This window comes from Equus quagga, chromosome 2, assembly GCF_021613505.1.
Source record: "Equus quagga isolate Etosha38 chromosome 2, UCLA_HA_Equagga_1.0, whole genome shotgun sequence".
NCBI lineage: Eukaryota > Metazoa > Chordata > Mammalia > Perissodactyla > Equidae > Equus > Equus quagga.
The window spans coordinates 147639007-147657105 of record NC_060268.1 but is presented as its reverse complement, the minus strand read 5'-3'; the positions used below and the strand labels follow the sequence as shown (position 1 = coordinate 147657105).

The following is an 18099-nucleotide window of genomic DNA, read 5'->3' as shown; positions in this document are numbered from 1 at the left end:
TGAGTAAGAGAAGGCAAGTGACTTGTCTAACATTATACAGCTGGTCAGAGACATACTTTGGATACATATTACTACAGAAGAAAGAGAGGGAAAATTAAATTTCTGTTAATTCTCTAGGCATTTAAAGTGTTCAATTAATGAGCTGATTCTCTGCTTCAAAGGGCTGGGTCTAGTATGGATGCTAACAGACAGGGAGACTCCGCCTACCAGCACTGTACTTGGTCCAACTAGGTCAGGATGCCCCATTTCAGGTAGGCTGCTCCAGACAGGGGACAGTCCCTGAGGGGCATGGCATGGTCACAGACCTTGCAACCTCCGAGTGATTCAAGAAGGACCCCATAGGAACCACTGCACTGAGGACAGGCCTATGATGCAACACATCAAGAAATCAAACGGCTTAGGAGTAAACGGTAATGATGTCTGCCTAGATTACCCATACGTTAGCAGAGAAAAATAACCGCCACCTGAGGATCTTGACAAAATCTGTAAGTATTTATAAATATGGGCTTGTTGCCAGCAGAAAGGTAAAATGTGAAGGAAAGCATATTTTGAGGGAAGAATAAATAAGACATATTTTGAATGGGGTTCTCACACAAACACAAAAGGCAACAGGAACTGATGAGAAATAGTTTCTAAATTTACCAAATCACCACCTTCTGCTTTCTGAATACCGACAACAGGAACGCAAAAGAGCACGATAATCCAGATCTATATTTAAAACAAGAGACAAGAACTTGTTTGTTTGGTATTTCTTAAGACAATCTTCACTCACTTTTGAGCATTCAACATTAAGAAAAAAATCAAGAAATCGGTTTATTAAGGCAATGAACACAGAGTGACTAACTCAATGAGAGAGCATCAATGTTATACAGAAGGAGAAAATAAGTCTATTTTTGGAGTAACCAATCAACTTTCCTCACCATGGTTACAGGCCATATTTCATAACTTTCCAGAATCACAAATGATTCAAAATGACCTTGGTAATAATTTAGACCAAAACTCATATCTTATACATGGGGAAACTAAAGCTTGGAGAGGTGGGGAAGGTTGTCTGACACCACAGCCCTTTAACGACATGTCACAACAGAACTCAAGTCCCCTCACTCCTAAGGAAAAATATGAAATCATAACCTCAGAAAAAAGGTACCCCTTAATTTCTCTCTGGGTTTTATTCATTTGTAAACTATATGAAATTGTTTTGGCAGTTAAAATCCCCATATGTTTCTACATGACTGGGAAAAACCTTTTCAAAACTACATTTTTATACTCATAACTTCAATTCAACTTGAAAATATAGATGTGTTCAATACTGGCACATATATTTCTTAGGGTTTTCACCTGTTTCCTACTAGCCAAGGAGGCCCATTTGAAAGAGAACAGATAAGCCATGTGCATTCTGTAGGCCTCTATGGGGTTTATTACCCCAGATATTTAACATTTATTCATACTCTTTGATATCTTTAACTTCCCTCCATTTTCATGTAGATATGTACGTGTGTATGTATATACACATTTGTGTACATTTTAAAAGGTATTTTAACTTGGATATATGGTGGGGAGAGATCAGATTAAAAATTAAAGCAATAAAATTTTTCATGTAATATACTACTAGTGCAATTCATTTTTAAAATCACCCCCAATCCAGCAAGAGCAGGTTCTCATCACTTTAGAGAGAAATCTTGTATTAATCCATCCAGCATTTATTATATATGGCTATTACATACCAGGCACTATGTTATGAACAAAAGATTGCATCCCTGCCCTTGCTGAGTCCACAGTCTAGTAGAGACAGGTATGAACAGACACCTTGTCATGGTGTGGTAACTGCCATAACAGCAGCTGGTTAATGGAACAATGGGATAGAATGGAGGGAGATGACCGAACAGCACGGGGGTGAATGGACAATGTCTGGAAAGAGGAGAAAATCATCAATCAGGGTTTCCCCAAGAAGAGACAGAGTTTTCCAGGCAAAGAAGAGAAGGGAAGTGCTTCAGATGGAGGATCTATCACGTGCAAAAGTAGGGACAAGAAGTGGAACGGGTCAGTCAGGCAACCGGCAGAATGCAAGGTTCCCGCTCCTGCACACCTGTGCCCCTGCATCCAACGCTAGCTGGGCTCACTTTACATCCATCATCACCACCTCAGGAGACCCTCACTGCTGCCCAGCAATCACCCTCCGCGTCGCGAGTGCTATCTACTCTCCGACTCCCCTAAACCACTCTTTCATGCCTTTCCCTTTCTCTTCAAGCCTCCAATATTTCCTCCCCAAGCCTCAATCTCCGCTAAGAAACGAACACACTGCTCTCTAGGGAAGCGACAGGCAATAGGGTGGAAAAGAGGCAGGGCCAGGTCAGAGGCTCTACAAGACACTGGAGATTTGGAGTTTATCCTCAGAGAAGGGAGAGCCACAGTTTACCTCCACAAGAGAAGACTAGCAGGAGGACCGTGAGGGGCAAGGCTGGAGGCAGCAAGATCCAGTGAGGAAAGTAACGTGAAGAAGTAGTAACGAGAATCTGACTGAAGTCAGTGGCCATGAAGTAGACAAAATAATGCTAAGGAAATGAAATCAAAGGCCTATTTTTTGATTGAATGGTAGGGAGGTAGAGAAGAAGATTCCAATTTCTTACCAGCACAATTACATATAATTTTAATCCACTGATTTTAAAGCTTATTGTTTCCAAGAAATTCTAATTAACATAGTTTTAATATACATAAAATTGTATTATCTGCTTCTAGAATCATCCTTGTAAAAATAATAAAACAACATTTGAACTGAGCTAAGGTCTATGATTTTCGAGCAAATCAAATCATCCATCTGCAATTAGTACTGGAAGCTCCTGAGAACAACAGTTCCCTCACCAGGATGCTAAGTCACTCAATTTTTAGGACAAGTTAAGATCCACAAGTAAATGCATAGAAAAATATTCTAAATTTTTTAAAATAATTGGCAAAGGAAAAACATAAATACTAGAATTCGGCTATGCAGAAACTTTGCAAGTACACCAATTTATAGGTCAACATATACTTAGAGATTTTAAGAAGTAAATTTATAGACTTCTCTGGAGAAAACATAAAGCACAAAAGTTGATAACATACTTTTTCCACGATCTCTTAGTGAAAGGATGTAGAAAGTTCTGAGAAGGAGCCCCTGACTGAAGAGGCACCAACTCTGTATTTGTTCATCACTTCAAATCTCCTTCCTGTATGAGGTGACATCTGCATTTTAAAGAAAAGGCCATTTTTCCTTCTTACGTCTACCCCCTCTGATAGCCATCTCCACCTCATCTCTGGGAACCTAGCACCCCAAGGGGAATCCCTTCTCCAGGGAGTGTATCCATAAAACAGGTGTGTTCACATCAGAAAGGCTACAGACGGTGCTGCCCAGGTTGCCCTAAAATCCACACACGAAGACCTTTACCGATGAGTCACAGCAAAGTGCGCAGAGCTTCTAACAGCGGTTCTCAACCCTGTCTGCACATTAGTGTCACTTGGGGAGTTAAAAAATACATACATAGATATACACACACGCACACAAACACACGTATATCATGTCTGGGCCCCACTCTACCCTAGACCAATTATGTCAGAATCACTAGGGAGAGGTCCTAGAAGCCCTCAGATGATCCTTAAAGAGCAACCAGGGCTGGAAACCACTAGCCAGAACCTTGCTTCTCTAAGTGTGGTCTGTGACCAGCAGCATCCTCTGGGAGCTTATTAGAAATGGAGAATCCCAGGCCCTACCTGAGATCAAGTGAATTAGAAGCAGCAATGTAAGGGCATCCTAGTGACTTGTGTGCGCATTCAAGTGAGAGAAGCACTGGGCTAGAAGAGTCTTACACTAAGTGGGCCAACTCTAAATAAGACTTACTGATGAGATGAATCAATTCCTCACCTTAGAGATCACACTCTGGCGCAGCTGTATAAATGTATGAAACACAAAGTAACCCCTCAGAAACCAGCCAGGACAGCTCCCTATATGCTGGACAGAATACTAGAGGCAAGTCTTACCACTGTATGGAGCAGGACACTGGCTGGATGTGAAAAGTACAAGCAGATCCCTGACACACTCGATTCACAAGAGGGGCTGAATCTAGGGAGGTGGGGGTGGAACTGGAGAAAGGCACAAAGGAAACTAACTCTGTCTGTAATTATTCATGTTTTTAAAAATCTAAGTTAGCTAGATTTTTTTTAAAAGTTTTTCCCTTAAGTCTAAAATGTTTCTTATCTACACAACAAACATTTCTTCCTTTAGGTATACAAAATCTCTGGTCAAAGGCTAATGAAACAAGACCTCTGTATTGCTTCATCTCTTGCTTGCTAACCCCCTTTCTAAGAACTCCCTCACAGAAAAGTAGGGAGCTATACAAAGTGCTAATGATCCCAGGTGCAAAGTGAAATGCTACTGTTGGTGAACATCTGGTAGACCACAGCCGGGAGAATCAGGGACAAAACCCAGGGGAGAGAAAAGAACTCGAGGGCAACCAGCGGGTGCAGCTGAGTTAGCCCCAAGAGGCAACACTGAAGGTAAAGAAATAACAAAAGGTTATTAAATACAAATTCCCTTGAACTCGAGCTCTCAAATTACTTCATAGGAAATTCAAGATAAGGCCATCAATTTAAGCAGTTTCTACAAAACAAAAGGAAACAAATATTGGCTCTCTGTACAGTCATTCCCATTACTCACGATCATAAGTGACCTCTCCCCTGTCTCTCCTTTCTTTCCTCCAACTCTTTCTGACTCAAAATAGACCCCATTACTTCAGAACTGAGAGGGAGCAAAGATCTGACTTGAAGCAGAAGCAGTGAGAGAGGACAGGAAGGACACAAGAGACACTGAAGCAGCAGAAACAAGAGTGCTGAAACTACCTGACTAGGAGTTAGTCCCAGCCATACGCCAGAAGCAGCTGTTGTTCTCTTAAAAATTGGATTTCCTGGGGCCCATCCAAAGCCAAATAAGTCAGAATCTTGGTACAGAGGACGTCATTTGAATTTTTTAAAAGCTCCCTCAAACGATTCTGAGACAGAGTGAGGGCTGGAATCACAGTTGTGGGGGAGGATTCTAACACCAAAACAATGTTTCTTAATATTTAATATACATTTTTTTTAAAGCTCCGGATCCATGTAAACCATCCCCTAATCTATTTACAAGCACTGCATTACTTTTTTTTCCTACTAATTTTGTTTTTATCAACATAACCCATGCAAATTATTTAAAAACTCAAATAGCACTATCAGGCTTAAAATGAAAACTCAGCAGCAACCTGCCTCACCTATCCGCTCACCCTCAAACCCACTTCTTAAAGGCAAACTACTTTAAAAACTTTTAGCCATCTCCCCTGATATTTAATTTTATATTCCTAAACAATAGGTATATACTTGGTATTTCTTGATTTAGTAATTTTGGATTTTCATTTAGTAATTCATATAATCACTGATGTCTTGTTATGCACCAGCTTCTCCTGTTCCAGTCTCCTAATGTAGTTATGTCAGCACTTTCCCCAGCCTCTCTTGCAGTCATGCACAGTCAGGGTGAATATTCAGTCTGTATGTTTTAGTACCATCGTACCAATCATCATCAAAATACTTCCACGGTGGCTGGTAAACGCATGGTACCTGATCTTCTCTCAAATCCTCCTGGGGACCCTCCCTGCCCCAGCTCCCCAAAATCTGGCAAACAAAGGGCTAACACCTGATACAGAGGAAGCTTCCAGAGCAGCTCCCACTACTCCACAGCAGACTTAGGTTCTCACTGGTCAGTGTCTGGGCTACCAGTTAAACATTTGGAATACTGCTCCTAGGTGTGGCCTTGGGATTACGTTTTTGCCCCTGGAGTATGAGTGAAAGTAATGTGTGCCAAGGCTTGGGCCTTAAACCTTTGCCCCTCATTGCTCTTTCCCCTTCTTGTGAGCTGGAATATAGACACCCTGTGACCAGGTTTTAACCACACACATCAGGACAAGCCTTAGAGGATGGCAGAGCAACAAGACGGAAGGAATCTGGGCTCCTGAATAGCTGCGTGGAGCAGAGACATCAACCAATTTAAAATGCTCATCCTTCAACTGTCACATGAGGGAATAATAAATTTGTTCTTTAAGTCACATTCCTGTGGAATCTCTATTACAGCAGCTCCCCAGGAACTGGAAAGCCCCTCTGAAAAATATTTTATACTTGGTCCAATAGATCAGATCATCTATCAGTGTCATTTTTGTTTTCATTTGCAAACTCCCTCTGGAGTAGATCTTCCTCCTATTCTGTCTGGACAGGCTTCTCTCTGTCTGCTGCACTACCGTCATGTTGAAATTTCTCTTCACTGTCATCCTAGAATTTTCTTTTGCTTTTATCCTGTGTTTGACTTTGTTTCCAGAATCCCATATATTATTCTTTCTTGGTTTGTGCCCACAATTTGATAAAATATACAATCAAGTAGCTTCCTGTAAAACGATGCATAGAGAATAAAATTTGGAGACCTTTCATGCTCTCAAAATGTCTTTATTCTATCTTCTGCTTGATCATTTGCGTTGGAAATTTTAGATTGAAAATAACTCCCCTCAGAAATCTGGAGGAATTAGTCTGTTGTCATTTAGGTTCCAGTGCTATTGCTAAGAAATCTGGTGCCACTGCAATTTCCAATCTTTTTTGCATGTGGCCTGTTCTCGCTCCCTCTGCTGACAGGATTTAGAATATTTCCATTTTTCTGAGTATTTTGAAATTGTGAATACTGAATTGTGAATAACATATTGAAGAATGATATGTCTTGCACACTGATTGTGTAAGTCTTTTTCATTCATTCTCCTGGCTATTTTGTGAACCCTTTTAATCTACAACTGTATGTCCTCCAGTTCTGAGAAAATGTCTTGTATTATTTCTCTGGTAATTTCCCCTCCTTTACTTTTCTCAGTAGTCTCTTTCTGGAGCTCTTATTAGTATAATATAATACCTACTAAACTGATCCTCCAATTCTATTTCTTCTCTCTTTTTTCTATCTTTTTGCTTTTATTTCTACTTTATCTTCTGGTCCTTCCAATGATTTATTTTGCCATCTTATTTTTAATTTCTAAGATCCATATCTTACTCTCTCATTATTACTTTTTTACAGCCCCATTCTTATCTTATTAATTATAGGTGGGGTGGTTTTATTTTCTTTTTTTTAAGGTATACTTTATTTTGGTGAGGAAGATTGGCCCTGAGCCAACATCTGCTGCCAATCTTCCTTTTTTTTCCTCCCTAAAGCCCCAGTACACAGTTGTATATCCTAGTTGTATGTCCTTCTAATTCTTCTATGTGGGACACAGCCTCAGCACGCCTTGACAAGCAGTGCTAGGTCTGCGCCCAGGATCTGAACTGGCAAACCCCAGGCCACCGAAGCGGAGTTTGTGAACTTAACCACTATGCCACCAGGCCAGCCCCTGATTATCTTCCTTTTTCTTCTTCTCCTTGCATTTCTGTTTCATCCCTGGGTTTTCTTCTCATTTGTTCTGGTTTCTGCCTTTTTTTATTGAAAGTTTTCTTCAAATGTCTCATATTCATTGCTTCTTTGTATTTAAGAGTAAGGTGCTAAAAAGCTGATTGCAAGTTCCATGTTCATGAAGTGGAGGGAGCAGAGCTGTTGATGAGTGGGTTCACTGTAGGAAGACTGGGTAGTAAGTCAGTTTTTTCATTGCGGGACCTCGAATGTCAGTATCTGTAGGTCTCTTCTCTAGGGATGTTCATTTCACCCAGAGAAGAGTCCTTCAATATTCTGCCTGGGCTGGTAATTACCTGACTGTCTTAGGATTGGGGCTGAGGAAAAGAGCAGGGTCTCACTGTTCAGTAAGCATAACTTCATTAAATTTCTCTGTTTTCACTTGAGCGTTTCACCCTCACCTCCTTTTTGCCTGGTATCCCTAAATCCAGAACCATTAATGTACTTCAACTTCTCCAGAGAAAAAAACGTCCAGTCTCTGACAAGAACTTCATCTTGCTGTGTGGGATGAGTCTAGTTCCTTTTAAAGACTTTCATTCAATCTCTTATTTTCAGCCCCATGCCCTGCTCCAAAGCCTCTAATTCCAGAGCCTTTCTAGGATTCTGGGGAATAAACTGATTGTTTCTTTCCAGGATCTACTCCCAACCTTCTTTAGGGCACTTAAGCATCAACTTTCTCCACTACACTAAGTCAACTGCCACAGCTCTGTTTGCTTTTCACCCTCCAAAAATGTGTTGGTATCTTCCATCTGCTGTAGCCTCTTCTCATGTTTACCATCACTACAGTGCTGTTTCAGGAGGGACTGACAGCAAACACTAAACGCTAAACTGAAGTCCCAATAAGTAAATCTTACAACCGTAGAAGCTGCCTCTCAAAATGAGCCTTTATCAACTTTTTAACACTCAGAGCTTTTCTGTTCTTATAGACACACCTGATTAGCTAAGATACTTTCCCAATTATCCTAATGTTTATCATTTTCTTTTTTTTAATAATAAAAAAACTTCAAGAGAATCCTTTTGTAGATACCACAAAAGACTTTTGATTTATTGACTCATTTAGTCTTAAAAGATGATAGGATTTATAACACTAGATTACAATTAAACAAAGAAAATAATACAGATTTTTCATGGAATAAAGCTATTTTCACTGACTGCTTCTTGCCACTTCAAATCTAGCCTATGGAGTGGCCTGAGCTGAAAGGTATTTGCCTTGATAACTGCTCATTCTTTTCCAAGACGACCTTTGCTTACTGCACAAAACCATCATCAATACTAAAGTCTTAGCTGCTTTGCTTCTAAAGACAGGCAAAGGAGAGAGAATCAGAATGTTTAAAAAAATAATTAAGCATGAGGACTTTTCTCACATCCAAAGGATCACAGCTTTTTCACTCCCATCCTAAGGACATAAATCGAAGATGCTTAGCCTGAAGATTTTGATCTTTAAGGCTGAAAACCCAGGACTTTTCCTAAACATTAAATTCAGTTATAGAAATAAGAAATAACTACAGAGTAAAACACTAATATTACACCTTTGATCTAATTCCGCTCAAAAGGAGCACAGACCTTGGACCTGTCAATACTTATCATTGCTTCCTTCTACTACTCATGACTTCCCTGAAAAGAAAACCAAGCATCCAAAAGATGAAAAGAGATTCCTGTGAGGGGGAAAATAATTAAATTGGTCTATTTCTTGAGCTGGGTAGTGGTCACATAGATGTTCACTTTTTTATTTTTAAAGACTTTATTTTTCCTTCTTCTCCCCAAAGCCCCCCAGTACATATTTGTATATTCTAGTTGTAGGTCCTTCTGGTTGTTCCATGTGGGACACCGCCTCAGCGTGGTTTGATGAGTGGTGCTACATTCACATCCAGGATCCAAACCAGTGAAACCCTAGGCCACTGAAGTGGAGCGCATGAACTTAACCACTCAGCCACGGGGCTGGTCCCCAATGTTCACTTTTTAATAATCCATTTAACTACACCTACATTTCAAAAGTTATATACGTGTTATATTTTACAATAAAAAAGACTTTTTTTTAACAGTTAAAAGAGAAATAAAAAGGCAGAAATTTCATTTGTCATGAAACACAGTGCTTTAATCTCACTTGGCCAGAATTACTACATATTCTGACTGACATGCATAAAGAGAGAAAAGTCATCATGATTTACCTTAAATGCCTAACCTAGAGTTCCCCCAAATTTCAGCAGTCATCTTAGTTGTCTTATTTGAAACACTTTACTTAAAAAAAAATTCTTAAACTTCATAGTTACCTTGCATCCCATACAGTAACATTGATTACATTTGCGTAACACTATTTATTTGCAAAGTGCTTTCACTTCAAATACCTGGGAAACAGAGCAGATAGTATTTTCTCCCATGCTACAGATGAGGAAACTGAGGTACTTAATAGTTAATTGGTAAGGTCATTAATAGTGACAGAATCAGAACTAAGTCCAAGTGCCATATGTTCAAGTAAGGGCTCCTTAAAAGTTTTATTAGGAGAAAGAACTTCACACTTTTCCAAAGTTCTGAATTCCACAGAGGATATCAGAGCCAGTGGTCCCTGCTATGATGGCTGTGAGGTTTCCCAAGATTCCTAGTGAGGAAGGAAAAATGCACTAGGTATGGCTGTGGAAGTGATTAAAGAATGACCTATGCTCAAACCATTCTGAGTCATTTCACTCACTTCTAGTTAACATAAAAATGTAACACCTGCCTGGAAGTCAGCTTAACACAAATGCAAACAAATTACCAGTGGCCAATCACCTTAGGTTCAAGGGGAACCAGCACCTCTTTCCCACTCACAAGGTTTCAAAGGGGGGATATTCCCTCCTCTCCCGCCCTCTTGCCCTACACCATATTCTTCCCTATTGAGGTGGAGCAATTGATTTGGTTGGTATGTGACAGCCATTAGTCTTTTTCTCAATTCTCAAATGGATGGAGTTTTTCTATCAAAAACATTATGCAAGAGAGATTTGGCCTCTTTCTCCTTCTCTCTACCAGGACAGTAAAAGGCAGAAACCTGGGTATTTCTGCTCTGCAGCCTCAAACTTTCCATCCAGTAGGTTGTTCCAAAGTTCTGACCAAGGGGTAAGGGTTGCACTAGACCATTTTGGGCTTCACAGCAAGCTATGTCTTCCGATCTAGACTTCATCAATAATGAAGTCAATATTTTGTCTAACTGCTGATTCTCATCTGTTTTTTGTTTTTGTTTTTTGAGGAAGATTAGCCCTGAGCTAACATCTGCTGCCAATTCTCCTCTTCTTGCTGAGGAAGACTGGCCCTGAGCTAACATCCGTGCCCATCTTCCTCTACTTTATACGTGGGATGCCACCACAGCATGGCTTGATAAGTGGTGTGTAGGTCTGCGCCCAGCATCTGAATCGGCAAACCCCGGGGTGCTGAAGAGGAGTATGCAAACTTAACTGCTATGTCACTGGGCCAGCCCTGATTCTCATCTGTTTTTTAATTACTCGGGGCGATCTGTGCTTTTCATGGGTCCTCCTCAAAGACACCATCACTTGCCGTTCAGTTAGAAGTTAGAGCACATGAACTTGATTCCACAGCTCTCCCCAGCAGAACTCCTTGCCCACAAACACTGGAGTTCTAAAAGGAGTAAGCAAGCCATATGCTGAGGAAGCTTTCTATGATTTTGTTCGGTGGATACTTTAATTACTTCTATCCTAGAGGGCAATAGTGAACTGAGATTCAGGGATTCTGGTTCCTTCCAGAGTCAGCTCTGCCACACATATCTATGACCTGGGCAAGTAGCAATCTTTCTAGAAAGTCTTTATAAGACTTTAGGTTCCTCACTTTTTAAATGAAGGAATAACTTCCCTATCTTTAAGGTACTTTCTATGGACTAAAAGCTCAGAAAGGCTTTAATAAATGTATTCCAGAATTTTAAATACAGACATGAACAATGATATATAATCATTTGATACCTTGGCCTCATAGTTCCCAGAGATCAATGACCACCTACCTCATGCCTGTGTCACTTCACCATCCTCAAGCTCAGCCACACTTTGAATTTACAGCATTGCTCATAACTGATCCCTCCATAATGATAAGGTACTCTGACAGCTCCTCATGTCCTTTGCCATGAGCCCCAGAACCACCCCCTCCACATTCCCATTTCTCCCTTTCCTTTGTTCTTGTTGAACCAGCCACTACACACTCTAATCTCACATCTCCTGCTCAAACTCCCAGCCCATCAACACTCTAGTTTCACTTGCCTTCCTACTCAACTGAGGACCCATATGGAGTTGGCAGTTTCAATGATACTCACATCATCTCCACTTCTGATTTTCTGAGCATTGCTGGAGAAAGTCATAAATACAGGGAAGATTCATTCTATCACAAGGCTAAGGCCTTTTAGCAATTTGTCAGGCCCTCATCACCTTTGGCTCTCCTTCCCCCTCAGATCCATAGCTACTCCAAACTCTTCTCATTCTCCTCCACCTCCCAACTTTAACCCTCCCACCCAGCTCATGTTCTGCAAATCAACTGGCCTCCTCTGGTTTTGCTCTCCCCCCAACAGAAAGGAACCAACTCATTTCAAATACAGCCACCCCTCTCCCAGTTTCCAACTTTCCTCTCTGAATCTCAGTTTCTTTTTGCCTTCATTCAACCTTTTTCCCTCCCTGTCACATCTGTTTTTCCATACATTCATAACTACTTTACCTGTGTCACGACCAGGGTGATTAAATAATTTATTATGCAGAAAGAGGCTTTCTGTTAGAATAAAAGTGGGCATTATTTGCCCAAATGTTTGTAATATTTGTCCTAATATTTTCCCATAATTAACTGAGATAACAGATGTGAACCAAGACTGTCCTGGGCAATCCAGATGTCTGGTCATCCTATCTGGTTCCCAACCCTCCTACTTGAGGAAGTCCTGGTGCATTAATTATCCTCCCACTCCATCTTTCAATCTTCAGTCCCTTCCTCTCCACTGACAGTCGCTCTACCCACAACACTCTCGGGCCTTTCTTATGGTTTTGTTTTTAAGAAAGTTTCATTGGCACTTGTATTGCCTCAAGTCAGCATCCTCTCAGATTTTCACAGTCCAATCATAGTTTATACTTACTCTTCTCATATCCTTCCCCTTCAGACACCCCTAGATACCTGGCTGACTTCTGTCCCCAATGCCCAACTGGCCCTGTTCCTCGAAGGCCACTGACAATGGTCTCATTGACAAACTTAATGACTTTTTCCCAGTCTTCAACCTCAGCCCCTCTACCCTAACAGTCTTCTCCAAATTCTCCTTCCTCACCTTTCTTTACCCCATCTTTTCCTCCTTCTCCTCCTGCTTTTTTCTTTTCAGCACCCTGTCAGCCTCTTTCTGTCTCCCTCCAAGCTACAAATACTGGTTTCTCCAAGACTCTGTCCTGGCCTTTTCTTCTTCTCACCCACACTCTGAACCCTTCTCACAGCTTCACCACCCATTTCATAAGGATGCCCCCAAATCTTTCTCTATTTTCAATGGCTCTAATCCATCTGCATGGTCCATAAGCACAAAAAAGTTAATATATCCAAATCTAAATTTATAATTACTTTAACTAATTAGACAAATATTTATCAATTGCACACTACTTGCAAGTGCTTTACTAGCTGCCCTTTCTGACTAATCAATTCCTGCCAAAACCATCCATAGTTACTCAGCTTCCGTCTTTGACTTCTTTCTCAACTCCCACATCCAATTAGCCAACAAGCCCTGTTGCATTTACTTCTACGGTGTCTCACCCAACCCACCTGCCCCAGCCCTAATTTAGGTTCTCATTCCTTCTCTTCTGGAGACTATTTTAATAGCTTCCTAACTGGGGACTGCCCATGGCTCCTCCAATCCAGATTAATCTTAAACCATAGCTTTAATCACATCATTTCCCCACTTAAAATATCTTTGACGGTTATCTACTGCCAGTTAAACAGGCTCCTTTGCCCGGTGCTCAGGATGTACACAATATGGTCCCACCCTTGCCATGCAGCCTCTGTCCCACTCTCCTGCCTCCAGGCCCTCACCCTCCGGCTTAACCACATTCCTCTCCCTTCCTGGACATGCTTACATATCCTCTCCTGAAATTCAAGTCTTAGTATAAGCTGATTCCCTACATCTCTGCCAGCTGAAGTCCTACTAATTCTTTAAGGCCTTGCTCAAAATTCCTTAATTAAGTCTTCCCCAATTTTTCTGCCTAGGGATAGTTTTCCTTCTCTGAAGTCACCAAGCATTTTCTTCATGCCTCTCCAACCGTTCTTCCACGTAATACAGCCTTTGGTTATCTGCGTTATGCTCCCTACATGACTCTTCAGCCTCTCAAAGAAAGGGTGCCTATGTCTGACTAGCCCATATACTCCTTCTACTGTCTTACACAGAGTAAGCTGAACAAGAGGTTGAAATATTCAAGTTAACTTTGTATCCATCATAAAGCACATAAAATAATGAAAATGTACTTCATATCATCAGTTAATTAAGCCAAATTCTCAGGAAGGCCTAGAAATTAACCGTTTTTGCAGTTGCTCTTGATAGATCAAGGATATAAGAAACATTTTATTTAAACTAAAATTGCAGGAGAATTGTGCATTCTTCACCAGTTCCTTAAACTACAGAGTTGGACGAGATCTTCGAGATCATTTAATTCTTCTCCTTCCATCCCAATCACCAATTCTCTAGTTGAGAAAACTGAAGGTTTGAGAGATTAAGTTGCTCCCATGTTCACATAAATCAGGAGTCATTAACTATAGCCGTTACCATTTCTTGAGGGCCTAGGGTACTCCTGGCACTTTATATACATTATCCCAGTCCCTCAACAATCCTTCAAGGTAGATGGTATTAGCCCACTTTAGAGATGAGAGAATGCTCAAAAACGGTAAGTGACTTGCTACAGAGAGCCCTGCTTATTAGGGGCAGAGCTAAGCTTCAGCCCTCATTCTATCTGGCTGTAAAGTCTAGGCTTTTCTAATTGGACACTGCAGCAGGGCAAGACCTACCAGATGTCCTGACTCCTGTCTCCTACTGTTTCTCCAGTGAATAATTATCCCACCTAAGCAAGCATGCACACTTGTAAGTTGTAAGCCATTTTATTTGAAATCTTAGAGGCATGAAAATTAAACAGTAGCTTTGTTACTGTAAAAGTTCTAAGGTTAATTACCACCAACATTCTGACTCTCTTGTCAGAAAACTTCTTCAGTCTGGACAAGAGATGTGTTTTCCTGCTTTTTCAATTCTCAAGTATATTTTCAATTTAAAATACATTTGCCCAACCACATTCCACCAGTATTTGTGGAGCCCCTGGATGTTCAAGGCACATGGGAGGGTACCAAGTTGAATAAGACATAGTTTTACTCTCTGAGAGTTCAAAGCAAGAGGCAGACAGTTGACTAATGGTAGGTACCACTCCTCCTCCACCTACAGGAGCTCTGGCTAATTCAGAGACTTCCAACAAGAAGTCAGGATGACTAGCTCTAATCCCAGCCCTGCATCTTCAGCAAGTCATCTCACTGTACCTTAGTTTCCTCGGTAAAGAGATTGGCAAAAAGGAATGAACTGTGCCAAGCAATTTCAAGTCCCTTTTAGCTTTAACTTTCTATTACTTCTGAGCTCACTCTTGAGGTTATGCTTCTGAAAGTGATCACAGCTACTGTCACGGAAAGGGAACGGCTGGATGCCCCTCGTCCTTAGCAGGGACTTCAGAAGTACTGAGTTCTAAAAATACTGCTACAAGATTAAAGCTAACTAATGTACTTCCAAAGTTTATTATTTATAATAATGTAAAGTTCATGAAAGTTTACCTTCCAAGCAGATAGCATTAAGCACTATGTTCGGATCCTTCTTCCATTATTCAATGACTTAGTAGCTTTAATTTAACTCTTTACAATACATTTAAGATGTTTAAAATATAACTTTAAATAACTCCTTCTCTCTACTCTTCTGTGGAATTAAGCTATCAACATTAACAACAAAAAAATAGAGCTAAGGCCTCTGCAGAGATGCAAATCTTGTATTCATTTAGTTAAATTAATACTTCACATTAAGTGCTATCTACTATGGACCTTCCAAAAGTGCAGCTAAATTTGAGGTTGGTGTACAGGCAGTGGGGAGGGAGGAACACGGAAATATCAGTAGTATTTCAAATATGAGTGGAAACATATAATACTGTGGGAACTTCACTTTGCTGATTCCATTTCAACATCTTGCATTTTTTTGCCAATGTTCTTCTACTTTGTGGGTCACCGCCACAGCATGGCTTGACGAGTGGTATAAGTCTGCACCCGGGAACCAAACCCAGGGCACCAAAGTGGAGCACACCAGACTTAACAATTATGCCATGGGGCCAACCCCAATATTTTGCATATTTTTTCCAACTAGCACAGACATATAATATTTTTAATCATCCACTGACTTATACAGTAACACACTTTCTTTTGACAAGGTTCCACATGCCTTATCTTTCTTTATACTCAGCATCTTAGGATATGATGCTCAAATTCATCTTGTGCTGTAAGTTAACAGCACAGAGGAGGAAATGAGTCAATCAAAAGAAAATTGGAAGAAAAAAATTAAAACTATACCATCTTAGTGCCTTGCCCACAAAAGGCATTGAATTTCAACTGTCAAAGATAGTCCTACCAAGAAACAGGAAGGAATATTCACTAATCAACAAATACAGAGTGCCTAATACATGCCAGGCACTGTTCTAGGGGCTACAGTTATAGCAGTGGACAAACAGGCAAAAATCCCTGCCACAGTGAAGCTTACATTCTACGGCAAAGAGACAGGACTCAACACCCAAACAAAATCATTTTAGATAGCAATTGAGTGCTGTGAAGAAAATAAAACAGGACCGGGGGTGGTTCCTGAGGTTAGGGGTGATAAGCTACTTAAGGCGATCAAGAGAGCATCGCTGAGTAGATGCCTTTTGAGGTGAGTCCTAAATCAAGAGAAAACTTCATTTTTTTTTCTTGCTGAGGAAGATTCGCCCTGAGCTAACATCCATGCCTATCTTCCATTTTTTAGTATGTGGGCTGCCAGCACAGCATGAGCAGTGTAGGTCCCCATCCAGGAACCAAACCTGGGTCACTGAACCAGAGCGTGCTGAACTTAACCACCAGGCCACCAGAGCTGGCCCGAGAAAACTCTTAATCCTACAAGTGTAGGGTGGGGTGGGAACGAGTCAAGTTAGTCTTGAAGGATGGTCACAGTGGTCAAAAGTTCGGTATTAATGGCAAACTAGGTTCCTTTTAGGATTTGGCTTCAAAAACGTAAAACCTAAATGTCTAAGTAGGACTCCTCTACTTAGGAAGCACTGATTCTTTTTTTCCTAAAATCCACTAACTTTTTCCGTTTTTGCTAATTACTTTAGCGGTATTTAAGTAGAGGCAATTACTAGAAGGATTCCTTCAGAGCCCAATACCTCACTTGACACCATCCAAATTCTGAATGAGACAGGATCCAGCCCTGCAGCGAATCAGCGCTCCTCCACCGACTCATTAATGCAGCCAGGTGGAATCTTGTAACCTTTCCAAGAACGTCAAACAAGCCCTGGGAAAGCTGGGGAAACTGACACCCCCAGAGTTCCCCCAAATTGTGGAAGGGGTAAAAATGAATCAACGGCCACCCTTTGCAGTAACTCCTCCTCACCCCTCCAGGCGTCATCGCCGCAGAAGGGCCGCTGTCCCCCGGTCAGAGGCACGCGGCGAGTACGCGCGCGTGTGTACCCCGCCTGAATCATCCGGCACCCCGTCCGCGGGGCGATGATTCATTCACCGCCCTGCAGCTCACGGCCACACGTTCCGGGCGTACTAGGACGGCCGCACACGCAGCTTCCTTAATATTAAACAAATGTTGCAAAGTACAAACGCCTGGAGCCAGAAACGTGGAGACCCAGGCGAGGCGGCGGGGAGGAAACTGCACGTTTCGGCCGCTGCCCGGGTGTTCCCGGGGCCGGGAGGGGAGCGGCGGGCACGTCCGACTGCCCCGCCGCCCACGCCCACCCCCGGCACGCGCGCGGGCGACGCCCGCAGGGGGCGCGGAGGGCGCACAGGTGGGTCCCCGCCCGGCCTGCCTCCCGCCCCGCCCGGGCCTCGCGGAAGGCCGACGCGCCCTCGCCGCCGCGCCTCCCGCTCGCCCCTTCCCTCTCTGTGACATCTTATATAATAACCCGAGCTAATCAAAACGGAAGCGGCGCGCGCTGCCTGGGCCCGTCTCCCGGCCCGGACGCGATGCCCGCGCCCCCAGCCCACCGCCCCCGAACTGGGCGCCGGGGCGCGCGGCTCCGGGCGGGGGCAGGGCCCGCGCGCCGACTCGGCTCGGCCCTCCTCGGAGAAGGCGCTGCTGTGGCCGGTCCCCGTCAGGAAGCCGCGAGCGTCACAAACTGCGTCAGCTTCTTCAAACACATTTCATGGTCTCCCTCCAGCCAGGGAGCCGGCGGCGCCCGCGGCGGGGCCGCGGCCGGGGCTGGAAGGAGCCCCTCCGGGGAGGAGAAAGTTCCTCGGGGCCCTCCCCTCGCCCGCCCCGCGCCCAGCCCCGCCGCGCCTCCAGCCCCTCTCGGCGCGCCGCCCGGCAGCCCGCCCCAATGTCAGCCTGGGCAACTTGGGACCCCCGGGCGCCGCGCCGCGCCTCCCGCCCGCCCCGCTCGCCC

The 18099-nt window shown here is 42.7% G+C and overlaps 1 protein-coding gene across 1 annotated transcript in view; it reads right to left on the bottom strand.

The window, feature by feature from the left end:
* PCGF5 (polycomb group ring finger 5) overlaps positions 1–18099 on the bottom strand; it is a 117624-nt gene that overhangs the window by 98770 nt on the left and 755 nt on the right. The gene's annotated exons all lie outside the window — the stretch shown is intronic.